Genomic DNA, 23,987 nt, shown 5'->3' on the forward strand with positions numbered 1-23,987 from the left:
TCAGCTCTGAAACACACACACACCACCTCCTCTTTCAGCTCTGAAACACACACACACCACCTCCTCTTTCAGCTCCGAAACACACACACACCACCTCCTCTTTCAGCTCCGAAACACACACACCCACCACCTCTTTCAGCTCCGAAACACACACACACCACCTCCTCTTTCAGCTCCGAAACACACACACCACCTCCTCTTTCAGCTCCGAAACACACACACCACCTCCTCTTTCAGCTCCGAAACACACACCACCTCCTCTTTCAGCTCCGAAACACACACCACCTCCTCTTTCAGCTCCGAAACACACACCACCTCCTCTTTCAGCTCTGAAACACACACACACCTCCTCTTTCAGCTCTGAAACACACACACCACCTCCTCTTTCAGCTCTGAAACACACACCACCTCCTCTTTCAGCTCTGAAACACACACCACCTCCTCTTTCAGCTCTGAAACACACACCACCTCTTTCAGCTCTGAAACACACACCACCTCTTTCAGCTCTGAAACACACACCACCTCCTCTTTCAGCTCTGAAACACACACCACCTCCTCTTTCAGCTCTGAAACACACACCACCTCCTCTTTCAGCTCTGAAAGAGCTGAAACATTCTATAAATCACTGCAGACACAATCTGATAAGCAGACATCTGTCGCTTCCCATCTCCTCTTCCTCTGTTGTTCTCTCCCTCCTCCCTGTTGCTCCCTCTCTCCTTCCTCTCCCTCCCACCGCACTCCTCTATGTCGCTCCTTTCCCCCCCCCCCTGTCTCTCCCTCCCCCTCCTGTCTCTCTCCCCTCCCCCCACTCTGTTGCTCCTAAACTCCCTCCCCCGTCTCTCCTTCTCTCCCTCACCCCTTCCCTCCCCCCGCTCTGTTGCTCCATCTCTCCCTCCATCCCCCACTGTCACTTCTTCCTCCTCTGCAGCTCCTTCTCTCCCTCTCCCCACTGCTCTCTCTCCCTCCCCCCACACTCCTCCCTGTCCCTCCTTCTTTCCCTCCCTCCCCCTCTTTTGCTCCTTCTCTCCCTCCCCCCCCTCCTTCCTATCGCTCCTTCCTCCTCCCTCCCCCCCCCTCCTCCATCGCTCCTTCTCTCCCTCCCCCACCTCCTCCCCCTGTCGCTCCTTCTCTCCCTCCCCCTCCTCCCTCCCCTCCTTCTCTCCCTCCCCCTCTATCCTCCCCTCTGTCGCTCCTTCTCCCTCCCTCCCCCTCCCTCCCCCTCTATCCCTCCTTCTCTCCCTCCCCCTCTATCCCTCCTCTCCCTCTCCCTCCCCCCTCTCTCCCTCCTTCTCTCCCTCCCCCTCTCTATCGCTCCTTCTCTCCCTCCCCCTCCCTCCTCTATCCCTCCTTCCCCCTCACCCCTCTATCCCTCCTTCTCTCCCTCCCCCTCTATCCCTCCTTCTCTCCCTCCCCCCATCTCCTCCCTCCCTTCTCTCCCTCCCCCTCTATCCCTCCTTCTCTCCCTCCCCCCCTCCCTATCCCTCCTTCTCTCCCTCCCCCTCCTCCTCTCTCCCTCCCCCTCCTCCTCTATCCCTCCTTCTCTCCCTCCCCCTCCTCCCTGTCTATCGCTCCTTCTCTCCCTCCCCCTCCTCCTCTCTCCCTCCTTCTCTCCCTCCCCCCCACACTCCTCCCTCCCTCCTCCTCTCCTCCCCCTCCCCTCCTCCTCTATCGCTCCTTCTCTCCCTCCCCCTTCTCCTCCTCTATCGCTCCTTCTCTCCCTCCCCCTCCTCCCTCCCCTCTATCCCTCCTTCTCTCCCTCCCCCTCCCCCTCTATCCCTCCTTCTCTCCCTCCCCCCTCCTCTCTCTCTCTATTTTGCTCCCACTCTTTCACCCTCCTCTTTTCTTTTGCTTTCTCTCTCTTTTCATCAGGGAAGAACAATGAAGTGGTCGGGGTTGCTGCCTTCCTCTCTCATGTTATAAAAATACATCTAGACTCTAGAGCCAAGTACCCGAAGCCCTGCCAAGGATGGCAGACAGAAACACACACACACCCTTGGAAACAAACAGTATTTTCCCCATGGGCAGTAATTAAGGAATTCACATGCAGAAAATCTGCTTTTGTGACATGATTTGTCATCCAGTGGTGCAGCAGAAGTAGATCTCCATCTAGGGACAGTAGAGGAAGCCACGCTGCTCTTCTCGACCCACAGACATCTGATGTCAACATGTCGGACTGTGAGACTGGCATCTTCAGTCATTTGAAAAATCTAAATGTATAGATGTGTGTGTGTGTGCGTAACCTACCTTTTATCTGGCGTCGCAGGGTGTCGATCTGAGCGACCAATAGAAGCTCTTCGTTCTTGAGGATCTCAAACTTGGCATCGTAGAGTTCTAGCTGAGCCTCATAGTACTGAAGCTCTAGATTATCTACCGTCTCTGGTCCCCTCTGGTCCTGGCCAGACAGACCTCCCATCTAGGATACAATATAGAACACTATGGTTACAACAACTCCAGTATGGTTATAACACTACATAACAGTCTAGGATAGAACAGTATATAGGTATATATCAGTATATGGTTGTTAGAACTCACAACATAGTATAATATAGTATGTGGTTGCCTTGGGCAGGAACTCACTGGAGCTGAGTACCAGCACCTCAAATGTCCTACTGCTGGAGCTCCCGTTCCTCTTATAGAATATTAACTAGAAACTACTGCTGGAGCTCCCGTTCCTCTTATAGAATATTAACTAGAAACTACTGCTGGAGCACCTGTTCCTCTTATTGAATATTAACTAGAAACTACTGCTGGAGCTCCTGTTCCTCTTATAGAATATTAACTAGAAACTACTGCTGGAGCTCCCGTTCCTCTTATAGAATATTAACTAGAAACTACTGCTGGAGCTCCGTTCCTCTTATAGAATATTAACTAGAAACTACTGCTGGAGCACCTGTTCCTCTTATAGAATATTAACTAGAAACTACTGCTGGAGCACCCTGTTCCTCTTATAGAATATTAACTAGAAACTACTGCTGGAGCACCTGTTCCTCTTATAGAATATTAACTAGAAACTACTGCTGGAGCACCTGTTCCTCTTATAGAATATTAACTAGAGCTCCCGTTCCTCTTATAGAATATTAACTAGAAACTACTGCTGGAGCTCCCATTCCTCTTATAGAATATTAACTAGAAACTACTGCTGGAGCTCCTGTTCCTCTTATAGAATATTAACTAGAAACTACTGCTGGAGCCCCTGTTCCTCTTATAGAATATTAACTAGAAACTACTGCTGGAGCTCCTGTTCCTCTTATAGAATATTAACTAGAAACTACTGCTGGAGCTCCTGCACACAAAATGAGTAGCAGCACCTATTACAGTACAAGTCAGGCACTGAATACAGTACTGCTGGTCTCAACACTCCCAGACCTAAGACAACAGAAACATTGTTAATGGAGGAGAGAACCCGTCTACAGAGGGAGACTACAGTACTGCTGGTCTCATCACTCCCAGACCTAAGACAACATGAACATTGTTAATGTAGGAGAGAACCCGTCTACAGAGAGACTACAGTACTGCTGGTCTCAGCACTCCCAGACCTAAGACAACATGAACATTGTTAATGTAGGAGAGAACCCGTCTACAGAGGAGACTACAGTACTGCTGGTCTCAACACTCCCAGACCTAAGACAACATGAACATTGTTAATGTAGGAGAGAACCCGTCTACAGAGGGAGACTACAGTACTGCTGGTCTCAGCACTCCCAGACCTAAGACAACATGAACATTGTTAATGTAGGAGAGAACCCGTCTACAGAGGGAGACTACAGTACTGCTGGTCTCAGCACTCCCAGACCTAAGACAACATGAACATTGTTAATGTAGGAGAGAACCCGTCTACAGAGGGAGACTACAGTACTGCTGGTCTCAACACTCCCAGACCTAAGACAACATGAACATTGTTAATGTAGGAGAGAACCCGTCTACAGAGGGGAGACTACAGCACTCCCAGACCTAAGACAACATGAACATTGTTAATGTAGGACAGAACCCGTCTACAGAGGGAGACTACAGTACTGCTGGTCTCATCACTCCCAGACCTAAGACAACATGAACAGTGTTAATGTAGGAGAGAACCCGTCTACAGAGGGAGACTACAGTACTGCTGGTCTCAACACTCCCAGACCTAAGACAACATGAACATTGTTAATGTAGGAGAGAACCCGTCTACAGAGGGAGACTACAGTACTGCTGGTCTCATCACTCCCAGACCTAAGACAACATGAACAGTGTTAATGTAGGAGAGAACCCGTCTACAGAGGGAGACTACAGTACTGCTGGTCTCATCACTCCCAGACCTAAGACAACATGAACAGTGTTAATGTAGGAGAGAACCCGTCTACAGAGGGAGACTACAGTACTGCTGGTCTCATCACTCCCAGACCTAAGACAATAGGAACATTGTTAATGTAGGAGAGAACCCGTCTACAGAGGGAGACTACAGTACTGCTGGTCTCAGCACTCCCAGACCTAAGACAACATGAACATTGTTAATGTAGGAGAGAACCCACAGAGGGAGACTATAATACTGACACTAAGTGGTCAGAAGGGGGGTTCTGACATCACTAAAACAAACAGGGGCTGGATACAGATGGTTATCACCTGGGATAGTCTGGAGGAGGAACAAACACACCTGGTTAGGAGAGGGGCTGACTAGAGGAGTAGCCGTACAGTATAGTACCTCCAATGCAGTATTTTATTATGGCCTGGGTTACACCTTCTCACTGGGTCAGTAATATATCTAGAATAACCTGGACAACAGTTTTTCCACGCGGGTTAGCTATAGATATTCCATACAGGAAGTCCATATATTTAGACAGATCAAATCTCTTGACCTGCTTTCTTACAATGTGATGTCAAACAGTATATAGGTTTCTGCATATCGATGTTGGATGAAAAGCTCTGATCTCCAAAAGATAAACTTTTCAGGAAATGGAAGAAAAAAAAAACGGTTCTATTTTCCCATTAAGAAACAAAGTTCTGAAAGTTGAGAAGCGATTTTCTTGTTCCTAGAGTTGTGAGATGTTCAGAATCCAGACTAGTGTTGGTAGTTGACACACGTAGACATACAGCTGGAGGGTAGCTGTCTGTCTGTCTGACAGAGAATTCTCTGTTCACACTCAGCTCTATAGAAAGATCAAAGACCCGGAGAGAGAGAGACACAGCTACAGACAGAGCTACAGACACAGCTACAGACAGAGACACAGCTACAGACAGAGCTACAGACAGAGACACAGCTACAGACCCAGCTACAGACAGAGACACGGCTACAGACAGAGACACAGACAGAGACACAGCTACAGACAGAGACAGAGCTACAGACAGAGACACAGCTACAGACAGAGACACAGCTACAGACAGAGACACGGCTACAGACAGAGCTACAGACAGAGACACGGCTACAGACAGAGACACAGCTACAGACAGAGAGACAGACAGAGACACAGCTACAGACAGAGACACAGCTACAGACAGAGACACGGCTACAGACAGAGACACGGCTACAGACAGAGACACGGCTACAGACAGAGCTACAGACAGAGACACGGCTACAGACAGAGCTACAGACAGACACGGCTACAGACACAGCTACAGACAGAGACACGGCTACAGACAGAGACACGGCTACAGACAGAGCTACAGACAGAGACACGGCTACAGACAGAGCTACAGACAGACACGGCTACAGACAGAGACACAGCTACAGACAGAGCTACAGACAGAGACACAGCTACAGACAGAGACACAGCTACAGACAGAGACGACAGACAGAGACAGAGCTACAGACAGAGACAGAGCTACAGACAGAGCTACAGACAGACAGAGCTACAGACAGAGACAGAGCTACAGACAGAGACAGAGCTACAGACAGAGACACAGACAGAGACATGGCTATAGACAGACACACAGCTACAGACAGAGCTACAGACAGAGACACAGACAGAGACACGGCTACAGACAGAGACACGGCTACAGACAGAGACACAGCTACAGACAGAGACACAGACAGACACAGCTACAGACAGAGCTACAGACAGAGACACAGCTACAGATAGAGACACAGCTACAGACAGACACAGACAGAGACACGGCTACAGACAGAGACACAGACAGAGACACGGCTACAGACAGAGACACAGACAGAGACACGGCTACAGACAGAGACACAGACAGAGCTACAGACACAGACAGAGACAGAGCTACAGACAGAGACACAGCTACAGACAGAGCTACAGACAGAGCTACAGACACAGCTACAGACAGCAGCTACAGACACCCCCAGGGAATCTGATCAGATAGGAATACCAATCCAGAGAATGGCCTTTTAAAACACACACACACACACACACACACACACACACACACACACACACACACAGTACCTTCTCTCTGATGGTGTGTTTCTTGCGGTGCAGACACATCTCAGTTGCTCTCATGTGTTGCAGGGTCTCTTTAGCCAGCAGGAAACGCAGCTTCTCCAGTCTAGGAGCTGCTGAGGCCCAGGAGGCCTGACCAAAACCACGCTTATCCTCCCCCATCACACGTAGCATACCTGGTCACACAGATCAACCACACAGACGGGTTCATTTGGCACAAGGTTTCCCTATATGCAGCTGAGGGGTCTAGAGAGCTGCTCTAAAGGTGGAGGGGGCAGCTGAGGGGGTCTGGAGAGTGGCTCTAAAAGGGGGGCTGCAGCTGAGGGGTCTGGAGAGTGGCTCTAAAAGGGGGCAGCTGAGGGGTCTGGAGAGTGGCTCTAAAAGGGGGGGCAGCTGAGGGGGTCTGGAGAGTGGCTCTAAAAGGGGGGCAGCTGAGGGGGTCTGGAGAGTGGCTCTAAAGGGGGGCAGCTGAGGGGTCTGTGGAGAGCTGCTATAAGGGGGAGGCAGCTGAAAGGGTCTGTGGAGAGCTGCTATAAGGGGGAGGCAGCTGAGAGGGTCTGTGGAGAGCTGTTATAAGGGGTGGGGCAGCTGAGGGGGTCTGGAGAGCTGCTATTAGGGGGGCAGCTGAGAGGGTTTGTGGAGAGCTGCTATTAGGGGGCTCTTAATGCTTCATACACACACACTCTCTCTACCTCCAAGGGCTTTGGATGTTTCTATGAAGTAGCTGACTGTGATGTCCTGTATGGAGGAGACTGCATCCTCTCCTCTCCTCCTCCACTCCTCTGCCTCTCTCTCCAGTGCTGCGATCCTCTTAGGACCCAACTCCTCCTCATCCAGAGACTTCTGATAGGGGCCAGGAGAGAACAGAAGAAAGGCTTTACATTGTTGAACAGCGACATGGGGGGGTTAGAACAGCGACATGGGGGGGTTAGAACAGCGACATGGGGGGTAGAACAGCGACATGGGGGGTTAGAACAGCGACATGGGGGGGGGGTTAGAACAGCGACATGGGGGGGTTAGAACAGCGACATGGGGGGGTTAGAACAGCGACATGGGGGGTTAGAACAGCGACATGGGGGGGTTTAGAACAGCGACATGGGGGGTTAGAACAGCGACATGGGGGGTTAGAACAGCGACATGGGGGGGTTTGAACAGCGACATGGGGGGTTTGAACAGCGACATGGGGGGTTTGAACAGCGACATGGGGGGTTAGAACAGCGACATGGGGGGTTTAGAACAGCGACATGGGGGTAGAACAGCGACATGTGGGGGTTTGAACAGCGACATGGGGGGATTAGAACAGCGACATGGGGGGATTAGAACAGCGACATGGGGGGATTAGAACAGCGACAACGGGGGGATTAGGACAGCGACATCGGGGGGTTAGGACAGCGACATCGGGGGTTAGAACAGCGACATCGGGGGGGTTAGAACAGCGACATCGGGGGTGGATTAGAACAGCGACATCGGGGGGGGGGTTAGAACAGCGACATCGGGGGGTTAGAACAGTGACATCGGGGGGATTAGAACAGTGACATCGGGGGGATTAGAACAGCGACATCGGGGGGGTTAGAACAGCGACATCGGGGGGGGTTAGAACAGCGACATCGGGGGGGGATTAGAACAGCGACATCGGGGGGTTAGAACAGCGACATCGGGGGGGGTTAGAACAGCGACATCGGGGGGATTAGAACAGTGACATCGGGGGGATTAGAACAGTGACATCGGGGGGATTAGAACAGCGACATCGGGGGGGGATTAGAACAGCGACATCGGGGGGATTAAAACAGCGACATCAGAGGGGGGACACTGTGGCTGTGTTTAGACAGGCAGACCAATTCTTTTCCAATATTCTTTTCACCAATTGTTTTTTTTTTTACTGATCAGATCAGCGTCACCAATTCATTGGCCTGCCTGTTAAAAACGCAGGAAGAGGGACATAGACATACACTACATGGTCAAAAGTATGTGGACACCTGCTCGTTGAACATATCATTCCAAAATCATGGGCATTAATATGGAGTTGGTCCCCCCTTTGCTGCTATAACAGCCTCCACACTTCTGGGAAGGCGTTCCACTAGACGTTGGAACATTGCTGCAGGGATTTGCTTCCATTCAGCCACAAGAGAGTTAGTGAGGTCGGGCACTGATGTTGGGCGATTAGGCCTGGCTTGCAGTCGCCATTCTAATTCATCACAAAGGTGTTCGATTGGGTTGAGGTCAGGGCTCCTGTGCAAGCCAGTCAAGTTCTTCCACACCAATTTCGACCATCCATTTCTGTATGGACCTCGCTTTGTGCACGGGGGCGTTGTCATGCTGAAACAGGAAATGGCTTTGCCAAACATTTTGCTAGAATGTCATTGTATGCTGTAGCATTAAGATTTCCCTCACTGGAACTAAGGGGTCAAAACCGTGAAAAACAGCTCCAGAACATTATTCCTCCCCCACCAAACTTTACAGTTGGCACTATGCATTCGGGCATGTAGTGTTCTCCTGGAATCCACCAAATCCAGATTCGTCCGTCAGACTGCCAGATGGTGAAGCCATCACTCCAGAGAAAGCGTTTCCTGCTCCAGGGTCCAATGGCGGCGAGCTTTACAACCTCCAGCCTGACGCTCGGCATTGCACATGGTGATCTTAGGTTTGTGTGCAGCTGCTCGGCCATGGAAACCCATTTCATGAAGCTCCTGATGAACAGTTATTGTGCCGACGTTGCTTCCAGAGGCAGTTTGGAACTTGGCAGTGAGTGTCGCAACTGAGGACAGATGATTTTTCCGCTTCAGCACTCAGCGGTGCCGTTCTGTGAGCTTGTGGCCTACCACTTCGCGGCTGAGCCGTTGTTGCTCCTAGACGTTTCCACTTCACAATAACAGCACTTACAGTTGGACCGGGATAGCTCTATTAGGGCAGAAATTTGACGAACTGACATGTTGGAAAGGTGGCATCCTATGACCATGCCACGTTGAAAGTCACTGAGATCTTCAGTAAGGCCGTTCTACTGACAACGTTTGTCTATGGAGATTGCGTGGCTGTGTGTTTTTTTCGATTTTTATACACGTGTCAACAATGGGTGTGGCTGAAATACCCGAATCCGCTCATTTAAAAGGTGTCCACAGAATGTTGTTTTCATGTTGTATAAGGGTTTATGAAACAACACAGCTTTCCCCTCACGTTTAAACAGAGAAATTAGCAGTTTTCACAAATGAGTTGAGTTTGGGCACAAAAATGACATGAACATGATAATAGAATTCAAAACGTTGATTATTTGACTCCTGTGAACGTGGCAGAGCATATTTGTTATTCTAAATGAGTGAAATGTGTCTTTGTGACCTCAGCTTGGTGACAGAGACCAGAGCATATATCTGTTATTCTAAATGAGTGAAATGTGTCTTTGTGACCTCAGCTTGGTGAGAGAGACCAGAACAGTTGGATTCCACCTTGTATCAAAAACTCATGAGCAGACGGTGTCTCTGGTTCACGCTAAATTACAACCAATCAGCGTGTGTGTGTGTGTGTGTGTGTGTGTGTGTGTGTGTGTACGAGCGTGGGTTTCTGCGTAGTGTGTCGGAATAGTATCTCCATCTGGTAGAGCCCTGCCAGTTCTCTCATGTCTCTGAAGGGAGGGTGGTGTGTGTGTGTGTGTGTGTGTGTGTGTGTGTGTGTGTCTCCACCTACCAGTATCTCCATCTTGTAGAGCCCTGCCAGTTCTCTCATGTCTCTGAAGGGAGGGTGGTGTGTGTGTGTGTGTGTGTGTGTGTGTGTGTGTGTGTGTGTGTGTGTGTGTGTGTGTGTGTGTGTGTGTGTGTGTGTGTGTGTGTGTGTGTGTGTGTGTGTGGGGTGTGTGTGTGTCTCCACCTACCAGTATCTCCATCTTGTAGAGCCCTGCCAGTTCTCTCATGTCTCTGAAGGGTTGCAGCAGGTACTGGTAGAAGGTGGTTGCTACGGTGACCAGGTCCTGGTAGGCTAGGTCCTCCTCGTGGTAGATCTGTAGCAGTAGAATCATTCTGTCTGCACCTCCATGACTCTGAAGGATCTGTCAATCAATCAATACATTCTATTATATTACGCTAATCAATCAAATTATATTTACACGAAACAGACTAGCGTATTAGAGGATCTCACGTTTTCAAAAAAAATCAAATGTATTTGTTCGGTGACTGGCCAGATCACTCTATGACCTATGACCTGTGGAACAAACTCCGGCCAACGTCAGGTGAAGCAAGAAGTTAAAGTCCAGAGTCACTGACCTGTATGAAGTCCTTTATGAACAACATCCCAAACTATAGCTAGGCTAATGCCTTTAGCTCAGTGATCTAACACAGTCCTGTAGCCCACAGATGACCATGGCCTGGTTACTGTTCGTTATGATGACAGACAGATATATGCGTCTTGTTTTATTTATCTCTGAAGATCTATTCTACCATGACTTGATGTGGACTCAGTGTCCCACTGTTCTGGATCTATTCTACCACGACTTGATGTGGACTCAGTGTCCCACTGTTCTGGATCTATTCTACCACGACTTGATGTGGACTCAGTGTCCCACTGTTCTGGATCTATTCTACCACAACTTAGTGTCCCACTGTTCTGGATCTATTCTACCACGACTTGATGTGGACTCAGTGTCCCACTGTTCTGGATCTATTCTACCATGACTTGATGTGGACTTAGTGTCCCACTGTTCTGGATCTATTCTACCATGACTTGATGTGGACTCAGTGTCGCACTGTTCTGGATCTATTCTACCATGACTTGATGTGGACTCAGTGTCCCACTGTTCTGGATCTATTCTACCATGACTTGATGTGGACTCAGTGTCCCACTGTTCTGGATCTATTCTACCATGACTTGATGTGGACTCAGTGTCCCACTGTTCTGGATCTATTCTACCACGACTTGATGTGGACTTAGTGTCCCACTGTTCTGGATCTATTCTACCACGACTTGATGTGGACTCAGTGTCCCACTGTTCTGGATCTATTCTACCATGACTTGATGTGGACTCAGTGTCCCACTGTTCTGGATCTATTCTACCATGACTTGATGTGTCCCACTGTTCTGGATCTATTCTACCATGACTTGATGTGGACTCAGTGTCCCACTGTTCTGGATCTATTCTACCACGACTTAGTCTCCCACTGTTCTGGATCTATTCTACCAGGACTTGATGTGGACTCAGTGTCCCACTGTTCTGGATCTATTCTACCACGACTTGATGTGGACTTAGTGTCCCACTGTTCCAGTACTCAGTGTACTGCAGCTGATGCTATCATGAGTCAGATGTTCTTTCCAGCAACGTGCGTGTGTGGCGGTCCAGCCCCCCGAAGTGACTCTATGGGACCATCTAATTTTACCCCACCACAGTAAAATGGCCCTGACGTGATACATCCTAAAGATCATTTGGGCTAAGATGGAGTTTATTCAACTAGATTCCCCCGATATGTAAGGAACACATGAGTGGTGGAGAATATGGAGAATATGTTAGGAACACATGAGTGGTGGAGAATATGATAGGAACACATGAGTGGTGGAGAATATGGAGAATATGTTAGGAACACATGAGTGGTGGAGAATATGATAGGAACACATGAGTGGTGGAGAATATGATAGGAACACATGAGTGGTGGAGAAAATGGAGAATATGATAGGAACACATGAGTGGTGGAGAATATGATAGGAACACATGAGTGGTGGAGAATATGGAGAATATGATAGGAACACATGAGTGATGGAGAATATGGAGAATGAGTGGTGGAGAAAATGATAGGAACACATGAGTGGTGGAGAATATGGAGAATATGTTAGGAACACATGAGTGATGGAGAAAATGATAGGAACACATGAGTGGTGGAGAATATGGAGAATATATTAGGAACACATGAGTGGTGGAGAATATGTTTGGATCTGTTAAAGCCACCGATTATATTAATGATTTGATCAAAAAAGATCTCACGTTAGATTTTGACTGGTGATGAAATTCATCATTACTGGCCATATATTGGCAAGCATAAGGAAAAAAACACTAAGAGGATGTTAATTCTAGAACTAATTGTCTCTACGCAGGTCCCGCTAGGTCCCGCTCGTCGTCTCTACGCAGGTCCCGCTAGGTCGTCTCTGCGTGGTCCGCTAGGTCGTCTCTACAGGTCCCGCATACGCAGTCCCTCGCTGGGTCGTCTCTACGCAGGTCCGGCTCTAGGTCCCGCTCTAATCTCTAGGTCCCGCTAGGTCGTCTCTACGCAGGTCCCGCTAGGTCGTCTCTACGCAGGTCCCGCTAGATCGTCTCTACGCAGGTCCCGCTCGCAGGTCCCGCTAGCGTCTCTACGCAGGTCGCTCTCTCTACGCAGGTCCCTCTCTACGCAGGTCCCGCTAGGTCGTCTCTACGCAGGTCCCGGCTGGGTCGTCTCTACGCAGGTCCCGCTAGGTCGTCTCTACGCAGGTCCCTCTAGGTCGTCTCTACGCAGGTCCCTCTAGGTCGTCTCTACGCAGGTCCCGCTAGGTCGTCTCTAGGTCCCTCTAGCAGGTCCCTCTAGGTCGTCTCTAGCAGGTCCTTGACTGTCTCTCAGGTCCCTCTGGCTAGGTCGTCTCTCTACGCAGGTCCCTCTAGGTCGTCTCTACGCAGGTCCCTCTAGGTCGTCTCTACGCAGGTCCCTCTAGAACGTCTCTACGCAGGTCCCTCTAGGTCTCTACGCAGGTCCTCTAGGTCGTCTCTACTCCCTCTACGTCAGGTCCCGCTAGGTCGTCTCTCGTCCCTCTACTCTACGCAGGTCCCTCTGGGTCTCTCTCACCGCAGGTCCTCCTGTCGTCTCTACGCAGGTCCCTCTAGGTCGTCTCTACGCCGCTAGGTCCCTCCACGCTCCTCGGTCGTCCCTCTAGGTCTCTCGCAGGTCCCTCTAGGTCGTCTCTACGCAGGTCCTCTCTCTAGGGTCGTCTCTCTACGCAGGTCCCGCTAGGTCTCTCTAGGTCCCTCTCTCTACGCAGGTCCCGCTAGGTCGTCTCTACCGCAGGTCCTCTACGCAGGTCCCGCTAGGTCGTCTCGCAGGTCCCGCTAGGTCGTCTCTACGCAGGTCCCTCGTAGGTCCGTAGGTCTCTCTACGCAGGTCCCGCTAGGTCGTCTCTACGCAGGTCCCTCTAGGTCCGTCTCTCTACGCAGGTCCCTCTCCGGCTGGGTCGTCTCTACGCAGGTCCGCTAGGTCGTCTCGCTAGGTCGTCGTCTACGCAGGTCCCGCTAGGTCCGCTGTCTCTCCGCAGGTCCCTCTAGGTCGTCTCCCCCTGGGTCGTCTCTGCGCAGGTCCGGCTGGGTCGTCTCTACGCAGGTCCGGCTGGGTCTAGGTCGGCTGGGTCGTCTCTCGCACGCAGGTCCCGCTAGGTCGTCTCTACGCAGGTCCTCTCTAGGTCGTCTCTACGCAGGTCCCTCTAGGTCGTCTCTACGCAGGTCCCGTCTAGGTCCCGCTAAGGTCGTCTCTACGCACGCAGGTCCCGCAGGTCCGCTAGGTCGTCTCTACGCAGGTCCCTCTAGGTCGTCTCTACGCAGGTCCCGCTAGGTCGTCTCTACGCAGGTCCCTCTCTCTAGGTCGCGCTAGGTCTCTCTACGCAGGTCCCGCTAGGTCGTCTCTACGCAGGTCCGGCTAGGTCTAGGGTCCGGCTAGGTCTCTACGCAGGTCCGGCTAGGTCTAGCAGGTCCGGCTAGGTCGTCTCTACGCAGGTCCGGCTAGGTCGTCTCTACGCAGGTCCGGCTGGGTCGTCTCTCGCAGGTCCCTCTAGGTCGTCTCTACGCAGGTCCGGCTAGGTCGTCTCTCTCGCAGGTCCGGCTAGGTCGTCTCTACGCAGGTCCGCTCAGCTAGGTCGTCTCCTACGCAGGTCCCGCTAGGTCGTCTCTACGCAGGTCCCGCTAGGTCGTCTCTACGCAGGTCCCGCTAGGTCGTCTCTACGGGTCCCGCTAGGTCGTCTCTACGCAGGTCCCGCTAGGTCGTCTCTACGCAGGTCCCTGCTAGGTCGTCGTCTAGGTCCGCTAGGTCGTCTCTACGCAGGTCCGGCTAGGTCGTCTCTACGCAGGTCCGGCTAGGTCGTCTCTGCGCAGGTCCGGCTAGGTCGTCTACGCAGGTCCGGCTAGGTCGTCTCTACGCAGGTCCTCTCCGCAGGTCCGGCTCGTCGTCTCTACGCAGGTCCGGCTAGGTCGTCTCTACGCAGGTCCGGCGCTCTCTAGGGTCGCTCTCTCACGCAGGTCCCGCTCTCGCAGGTCCCGCTGGTCGTCTCTACGCAGGTCCCGCTAGGTCTCTACGCAGGTCCCGCTAGGTCGTCTCATGAGTCCCGCAGGTCCCGCTAGGTCGTCTCTACGCAGGTCCCGGTCGTCTAGGTCGCTGGGTCGTCTCTACGCAGGTCGTCTCTCGCAGGACCGGCTGGTCGTCTCTACGCCGGCTCGGTCCCGCAGGTCCGGCTGGTCGTCTCTACGCCGGCTAGGTCCTCGCGCAGGTCCGGCTAGGTCGTCTCTACGCAGGTCCCGCTAGGGTCGTCCCGCGTCTCTACGCAGGTCCGCTCGGTCGTCTCTAGCAGGTCCGGCTGTTAGTCTCAGATTATTTGACTTGACGTCCGGGAATCCCGCTGAATCGTCTCTCACAGGTCCCGCAACTCAGGTCCAGCTAATCCGGCTTCGTCTCTACACAGGTCCGGCTAGTCTCTACGCGACACACAGAGAGTGTTAGAACAGATTATTTGACTTGACGTGGGAATCAATTCTTCCTTCACAACTCAATAATGTCTATATCCATGTGATGGCTGTGTAGGCTACATTTGTGAATGATTAGTATTATTATGTTTACGGATTGCTAGACTAAACGTAATGGCTCCTGTTACTCAAATAGTAGTTGTTGTCCTATACGTACTGCATACTGGCTAAGTCCATCTGAATGTATAGACGTGTGTACTATGATATCACTGCCTTGTTTCTCACAGAATGGCTTGAGAAACTTCCCCATTGGTATGCTAATGTTGGGTGCTGTAAACTGAGATGCCTGACTTCATTACAAACTGCTTGTGAAACCAACTCTTACGCCGTCATTTTGATTTAGATTCCGAGTTGCAAGTTAAATCAAAAAACAAACTTCAAGCAAGAATTGTTTTGAGATTTATGGTTATTTTGTTCTAATTTTCAGGGCAAATCCATTTCCTCTCAAAGGGAAGAGTTTTGGAGAGTTTAAATTAAAAAATAATCCAGAATCAAGGGAGTTCAAGGGAGAATTATGTTGGGCTTCCGAGCCCCGAATGTGACTCATTATGCTTCATGTAAAAGGTTGTATTGTCTTCTCGGGAATTCAGCCTTCTCTGTGCTGCTCTCAACCTCATTCTGTCACACCTCTGTGAAGTCATTACATCCTGTAGGTCTGATATCTGATTGGAGGTTAACTTTACAGTGATGCTATTGATCAACAAATCCGATGTTATAAAGGGGACTCTTGGGGCCTTTTAGGTTATGACCCCTCTCCTCTCTGTCTTCCTGTCTGATCTAGAATAATGCCTTGTCATGTTAGTATTGTGTTCATACTTCAGCTGTATGCCTTGGTGGTGAATCCATTCTTCAGAGTAATTACATATCTGCCTTTGATGTGGACAATTAGTATTCCTGTCTCAACCTTTATGACAGTGACTTACTGGGTTTGCAATACTCTGTGTGTGTGTGTGTGTGTGTGTGTGTGTGTGTGTGTGTGTGTACAGTCCCTGGTGTGTGTGTCCAGGCTGAATCACATCCGTGTGTGTTGGGAGTCTGTGGTGTGTGTGTATACAATTGGGTCAGTCTGTGGTCCCTGTATTCTGCCAGGCTGTGTACTCTCTGTTTTGGGCCAAATAGCATTCTAGTTTGGGTCAGTCTGTGGTCAGGTATTCTGCCACTGTGTACTCTCTGTTTAGGGCCAAATAGCATTCTAGTTTTATATGTTTTATTGTTAATTCTTTAATGTGTCAAGTAATTATCTTTTGTTTTCTCATGATTTGGTTGAGTTTAATTGTGTTGCTGTCCTGGTGCTCTGGGGTGTGTTTGTGTTTGTAACAGATCCCCAGGACCAGCTTGCATTAGGGAGTCTTTTCCAGGTTCATCTCTCTGTAGGTGATGGCTTTGTTATGGAAGGTTTGGGAATCGGTTCCTTTTAGCATCTCTTTTCTGGATATTGATCATTAGCGGGTATCATCCGAATTCTGCTCATTTATTTGGGGTATTCTTACAGAATGCTGCATGCAGAGTCTGAATTGCCATTTTGTTTTATCTTGGTTGGTGAGTGTGCCCCAGACTTAACAACCATAAAGGGCAATTGGTTCTAGAAAATATTAAAGTATTTTTTGCCAGATCCTAATAATTGGGATGTTGAATTTTGTTCCTTTTCATGGCATAGAAGGCCCTTCTTGCCTTGTCTCTCAGATCGTTCTCTCTCTCCCTCTTAAACATCTCCACTCTCTTGCCAAACTAATCCAGCCTCAGTGCTCACCTCACACCCACAGGATTAGAGCAGCATAGTACAGGGAATAAGGAGAGAAGAATATATTTTTTTCTGCCTTTTGAAACATCTTGGTTGTTGTGTATATAGACACTGTACAGGCCTATATTCCTGCACTGGGTTGTGCATGGATAATAGGGAGAGGAATCAAATCAAATGTTATTTGTCACATATGCCGAATACAGCAGGTATAGACCTCACTGGGAAATTATTACTTACTTAAATGCTTATAAAATATGTACTATATAAACTAATATATATATAAACTAATATATATATGGCCCAATGCTCTAACCACTAGGCTACCTAATAGCCAATGACACCATGCATTAGAGCCCAAATAATATGGTTTTTGGGTCGGATACCGGTAGCCTACTGTTTCACAGTGTCATTTTCCCAAACTGAATTCTCCAATTTGACTTTTGCTTTCAAAAGTATCTCAGTAGAACATGCAAGTAAGAACATTGAATTCTACTGTGCTGATATTACAGTGCGTTATAGGAAAATAATGCACACTCTAGAATGGTCTTCAAGCCAATCAGAGACAAGTATATATATATATATTTATTTATTTAAGTAACAATAAATTGACATAATAACGAGGCTATATACAGGGGGCACTGGTATTGAGTCAGTGTGCGGGAGTACAGGTTAGTCTAGGTCATTTGTACACAGGTAGGGGTAAAGTGACTGCATAGATAATAAACAGCGAGAAGCAGCAAGTGTAAAACTAAGTTGTGTTTTCTGCCGTTTGAACGTCTTCATAAAGCCTATCTGCTTTAACACAGTTCATACCACGGCATTGTTGAATACTTGTCTCTGATTGGCTTGAAGACCATTCTAGAGTGTGCATTATTTTCCTATAACGCACTGTAATATCAGCACAGTAGAATTCAATGTTCTTACTTGCATGTTCTACTGAGATACTTTTGAAAGCAAAAGTCAAATTGGAGAATTCAGTTTGGGAAAATGACACTGTGAAACAGTAGGCTACCGGTATCCGACCCAAAAACCATATTATTTGGGCTCTAATGCATGGTGTCATTGGCTATTAGGTAGCCTAGTGGTTAGAGCATTGGGCCAGTATCCGAACCCCGAGCTGACAAGGTAAAAATGTGCCCCTGTTCCCCGGGAAGGCTGTCATTGTAAATAAGAATTTGTTTTTAACTGACTTGCCTAGTTAAAATTAAAATAATTATCCTAAAACTACTGTAAACATAGAAACAGAGAATGAATGACAGGATAATGTCCCTGTTTCTAGCCAAGACCTCAGGGGAGAACACCTTGCAGGGTGATAACAACATGAGTAACAGGAATGAATGACTGGATAATGTCCCCGTTTCTAGCCAAGACCTCAGGGGAGAACACCTTGCAGGGTGATAACAACATGAGTAACAGGAATGAATGACAGGATAATGTCCCCGTTTCTAGCCAAGACCTCAGGGGAGAACACCTTGCAGGGTGATAACAACATGAGTAACAGGAATGAAGCCTGACAGGATAATGTCCCCGTTTCTAGCCAAGACCTCAGGGAGAACACCTTGCAGGGTGATAACAACATGAGTAACAGGAATGAAGCCTGACAGGATAATGTCCCGTTTCTAGCCAAGACCTCAGGGGGAGAACACCTTGCAGGGTGATAACAACATGAGTAACAGGAATGAAGCCTGACAGGATAATGTCCCGTTTCTAGCCAAGACCTCAGGGGAGAACACCTTGCAGGGTGATAACAACATGAGTAACAGGAATGAAGCCTGACTGGATAATGTCCCCGTTTCTAGCCAAGACCTCAGGGGAGAACACCTTGCAGGGTGATAACAACATGAGTAACATGAATGAATGACTGGATAATGTCCCTGTTTCTAGCCAAGACCTCAGGGGAGAACACCTTGCAGGGTGATAACAACATGAGTAACAGGAATGAAGCCAGACAGGATAATGTCCCCGTTTCTAGCCAAGACCTCAGGGGAGAACACCTTGCAGGGTGATAACAACATGAGTAACAGGAATGAATGACTGGATAATGTCCCCGTTTCTAGCCAAGACCTCAGGGGAGAACACCTTGCAGGGTGATAACAACATGAGGTAACAGGAATGAAGCCTGACTGGATAATGTCGCTGTTTCTAGCCAAGACCTCAGGGGAGAACACCTTGCAGGGTGATAACAACATGAGTAACAGGAATGAATGACTGGATAATGTCCCTGTTTCTAGCCAAGACCTCAGGGGAGAACACCTTGCAGGGTGATAACAACATGAGTAACATGAATGAATGACTGGATAATGTCCCTGTTTCTAGCCAAGACCTCAGGGGAGAACACCTTGCAGGGTGATAACAACATGAGTAACATGAATGAATGACTGGATAATGTCCCTGATTCTAGCCAAGACCTCAGGGGAGAACACCTTGCAGGGTGATAACAACATGAGTAACAGGAATGAATGACTGGATAATGTCCCCGTTTCTAGCCAAGACCTCAGGGAGAACACCTTGCAGGGTGATAACAACATGAGTAACAGGAATGAATGACTGGATAATGTCCCGTTTCTAGCCAAGACCTCAGGGAGAACACCTTGCAGGGTGATAACAACATGAGTAACAGGAATGAAGCCTGACTGGATAATGTCCCCGTTCTAGCCAAGACCTCAGGGAGAACACCTTGCAGGGTGATAACAACATGAGTAACAGGAATGAAGCCTGACAGGATAATGTCCCCGTTTCTAGCCAAGACCTCAGGGAGAACACCTTGCAGGGTGATAACAACATGAGTAACAGGAATGAATGACAGGATAATGTCCCTGTTTCTAGCCAAGACCTCAGAGAACACCTTGCAGGGTGATAACAACATGAGTAACAGGAATGAATGACTGGATAATGTCCCTGTTTCTAGCCAAGACCTCAGGGAGAACACCTTGCAGGGTGATAACAACATGAGAAACAGGAATGAATGACTGGATAATGTCCCCGTTTCTAGCCAAGACCTCAGGGGAGAACACCTTGCAGGGTGATAACAACATGAGTAACAGGAATGAATGACAGGATAATGTCCCTGTTTCTAGCCAAGACCTCAGGGGAGAACACCTTGCAGGGTGATAACAACATGAGTAACAGGAATGAATGACAGGATAATGTCCCCGTTTCTAGCCAAGACCTCAGGGGAGAACACCTTGCAGGGTGATAACAACATGAGTAACAGGAATGAATGACAGGATAATGTCCCTGTTTCTAGCCAAGACCTCAGGGGAGAACACCTTGCAGGGTGATAACAACATGAGTAACAGGAATGAATGACTGGATAATGTCCCTGTTTCTAGCCAAGACCTCAGGGGAGAACACCTTGCAGGGTGATAACAACATGAGTAACAGGAATGAAGCCTGACTGGATAATGTCCCTGTTTCTAGCCAAGACCTCAGGGGAGAACACCTTGCAGGGTGATAACAACATGAGTAACAGGAATGAAGCCTGACAGGATAATCAACCGGAGCCCGATTGGTCATGTTTTCCTTCTCACGTGGTGTCATATTGCGCAACAATAGTGAAGACAGTGACACTGCATCTTTATTAAAACCCCTAGGTGAACCAGGGTGGAAGGGCATCTATCCCAGTGTCATGAGGGGATTTAAAATGCCTAAATGTTGGACAGACATTTTTAGGGTTTACTCACAGTGACTTGATTACTGGATAGTGGGGGCATCGGTAAGCAGAGGAGACTACCGGTATGCATCATGGGGGCCCCCTGAGACTGCAGGCTTTTGTTCCAGCCCGTCAATGTAGCCTGCTCATTTGAATCAGGAGTAAGGGCGAAGGCCTAGTGATTGGTTAGTGCTGGGCTAGAACAAAAGTTTGCAGCCCATGTGGCTGGACCAGGATTGTAGAACAGTGACAGGCCACAGCTTGTATAGATCACTGATTCAAATTGTCCACTGACCTTTCTAAGGTGATCCTTAGCCCTGGTGACTTCATCCTGCATGGTTTTCCTCTTGAACTCCTGCATGTTCTCAAAGTACTCCTCGACATCTCGCTCGTCCTGCGGGAAAAGCGAGTCCAGCACTATCTTCCTGCCACAGATATCTATCGCAGTGCTGAAGTACTTCTCCAGTTGACGGCAAGGTGTATCCAGATCTCTCTCTTGATCATCTTGGTTGAACGTCCGATTGCTACCGAGAAAGATCATGTCCCAAATGTTACCCTCCTTGAAGTCCGACAGGTCGGGGAAATAGGGTGCGACGACATCCCCGACTCCTGTAAACTGACGGTGGACATTTTTAAGTCGTTAACAGAGAAGAGTCCGGCCCAGCTGGTTTCGGTTTCGCAGACAGCAAGCTGGTCTTTGCGCTTCTGTCGCTGGAGAGTTCTGTTGTGACAGGTGACCGCGAACTTGGACTCGATCACATTCCACTGAACGATAAAACCGAGCTTGAACGTCTCGTTTTCTTCGAATATGTTCGTTTTGATGGCGACCCAGCCATCCAAGCTGTCCAAACGCTCGCAGTCTATGCTATTCATTTTTTGTTGTTGTTGTGGTAGACATGTAGCTAGCTAGCGAACTAAAACTTGTATTCCTCTGCCTTTGTTTACAACGTCGGCCATTTGTAACGATGACGTAGTATTTCCTGTGGCGTTCTCTTTACCTTCAACTTTGACCTTTCCGTCACATGCTCGGGGGGAATTCCACAGCCAATTTCATTCGCTATAATGTATCGGGGATTTATGCCAAGAGATTTGAATATTTAAAACAATGTGTCACCTTCAAGAAAATATTGACCACATTCACAATCAAATACTATTGGATTAAATACAATATTATCACTTTATTAGGCGACTAAAGGCAGATTTTGGCACTATGTCAAAATACCCATGCTGACACTTGATCTGTGTGCATAACAGTTCGGGGTTCCTGCTATATTTGTCACAAACTGTATTTGCTTCCTTGGTTAGCCTGTCAAAAACACTGTCAATGGTCGCCCTGAATCGACGTTGCTGGGGGAGTTATTGAATAATTTCTCACCAAGGTAAACTTAACCAGTGTTTTTGAATTATTAGTAACTAGGCTATAATAACTGGTATGTCTAGTCATAATTATAGCAAATAAGTATGAAACTCCAGCATAGTTTAAATGGTGTGTTGAGTTTATGTGTACAGCATGCCTGATCCATGTTTTGACTGAGGTCCAGGATGTTAGAGAAGCAAACCCTCCTTTAACTGTCATCACTGTGTACAGTTCTTTCTGAACAAGTGTTTTTTCTAAACATTTAAGACAGTGAATCATACTTGTTTTGATTGCAAATAATGAACTCTTTGCATGGCTTCCATAAGAAAACGAATTGAATATTTATACTTATTTTTAAAGTTACATAAAGCATATACATTTACACAAGTGAATGTTGGTTGTGAATAGAACATCAAAATATTTGACAATACCTACTTCCTACTTCCTACTTCCAGTGGGATCCTGGTCCTTAGTGGAAAAATATTAATCTGACATGTTTTATTTGATTGCCCTGTCCACCACAGTACCTCCACCACAGTATCTCCACCACAGTACCTCCACCACAGTACCTCCACCACAGTATCTCCACCACAGTACCTCCACCACAGTATCTCCATCACAGTATCTCCACCACAGTACCTCCACCACAGTACCTCCACCACAGTACCTACACCACAGTATCTCCACCACAGTACCTCCACCACAGTACCTCCACCACAGTATCTCCACCACAGTATCTCCACCACAGTATCTCCACCACAGTATCTCCACCACAGTACCTCCACCACAGTACCTCCACCACAGTACCTCCACCACAGTACCTCCACCACAGTACTTTAACCACAGTATCTCCACCACAGTATCTCCACCACAGTATCTCCACCACAGTACCTCCACCACAGTACCTCCACCACAGTACCTCCACCACAGTACCTCCACCACAGTACCTTAACCACAGTACCTCAACCACAGTATCTCCACCACAGTATCTCCACCACAGTATCTCCACCACAGTACCTCCACCACAGTATCTCCACCACAGTACCTTAACCACAGTACCTCCACCACAGTACCTCCACCACAGTACCTCCACCACAGTATCTCCACCACAGTACCTCCACCACAGTACCTTAACCACAGTATCTCCACCACAGTATCTCCACCACAGTACCTTAACCACAGTACCTCCACCACAGTACCTCCACCACAGTACCTCCACCACAGTATCTCCACCACAGTATCTCCACCACAGTACCTCCACCACAGTACCTCCACCACAGTATCTCCACCACAGTATCTCCACCACAGTACCTCCACCACAGTACCTCCACCACAGTATCTCCACCACAGTATCTCCACCACAGTACCCTAACCACAGTACCTCCACCACAGTACCCTAACCACAGTACCTCCACCACAGTATCTCCACCACAGTACCTCCACCACAGTACCTCCACCACAGTACCTACCTAACCACAGTACCTTAACCACAGTACCTCCACCACAGTATCTCCACCACCAGTATCTCCACCACAGTACCTCCACCACAGTATCTCCACCACTCCACCACAGTACCTCCAGTATCTCCACCACAGTACCTCCACCACAGTACCTCCACCACAGTATCTCCACCACAGTACCTCCACCACAGTATCCACAGTCCACCACAGTACCTCCACCACAGTATCTCCACCACAGTACCTCCACCACAGTACCTCCCACCACAGTATCTCCACCACAGTACCTACCTTAACCACAGTACCTCCACCACAGTATCTCCACCACAGTATCTCCACCACCACAGTACCTCCACCACAGTACCTCCACCACAGTATCTCCACCACAGAATCTCCACCACAGTCCACCTCCACCACAGTATCAGTATCTCCACCACAGTACCTCCACCACAGTACCTTAACCACAGTATCTCCACCACAGTATCTCCACCACAGTATCTCCACCACAGTACCTCCACCACAGTACCTTAACCACAGTACCTCAACCACAGTATCTCCACCACAGTATCTCCACCACAGTATCTCCACCACAGTACCTCCACCACAGTATCTCCACCACAGTAGTACCTCCACCACAGTATCTCCACCACAGTACCTCCACCACAGTATCTCCCTAACCACAGT

At 48.9% G+C, this 23,987-nt stretch overlaps 1 protein-coding gene and 1 pseudogene across 1 annotated transcript in view; one reads left to right on the forward strand and one right to left on the reverse strand.

The window, feature by feature from the left end:
• Positions 1–21,473, reverse strand: part of LOC135554946 (WASP homolog-associated protein with actin, membranes and microtubules-like) — a 33,005-nt pseudogene extending 11,532 nt beyond the window's left edge.
• Positions 21,474–21,794: 321 nt separating this feature from the next.
• The window catches only part of LOC135552433 (fibronectin type III and SPRY domain-containing protein 2-like), a 70,513-nt gene continuing 68,320 nt past the window's right edge, over positions 21,795–23,987 (forward strand). The window contains exon 1 of the mRNA XM_064984042.1: positions 21,795–21,868. The gene's annotated coding sequence lies outside the window, so the exon portion shown is untranslated. The remainder of the gene's footprint in view (positions 21,869–23,987) is intronic.

The sequence above is a fragment of the Oncorhynchus masou genome, chromosome 2 (assembly GCF_036934945.1).
Source record: "Oncorhynchus masou masou isolate Uvic2021 chromosome 2, UVic_Omas_1.1, whole genome shotgun sequence".
Lineage (NCBI taxonomy): Eukaryota > Metazoa > Chordata > Actinopteri > Salmoniformes > Salmonidae > Oncorhynchus > Oncorhynchus masou.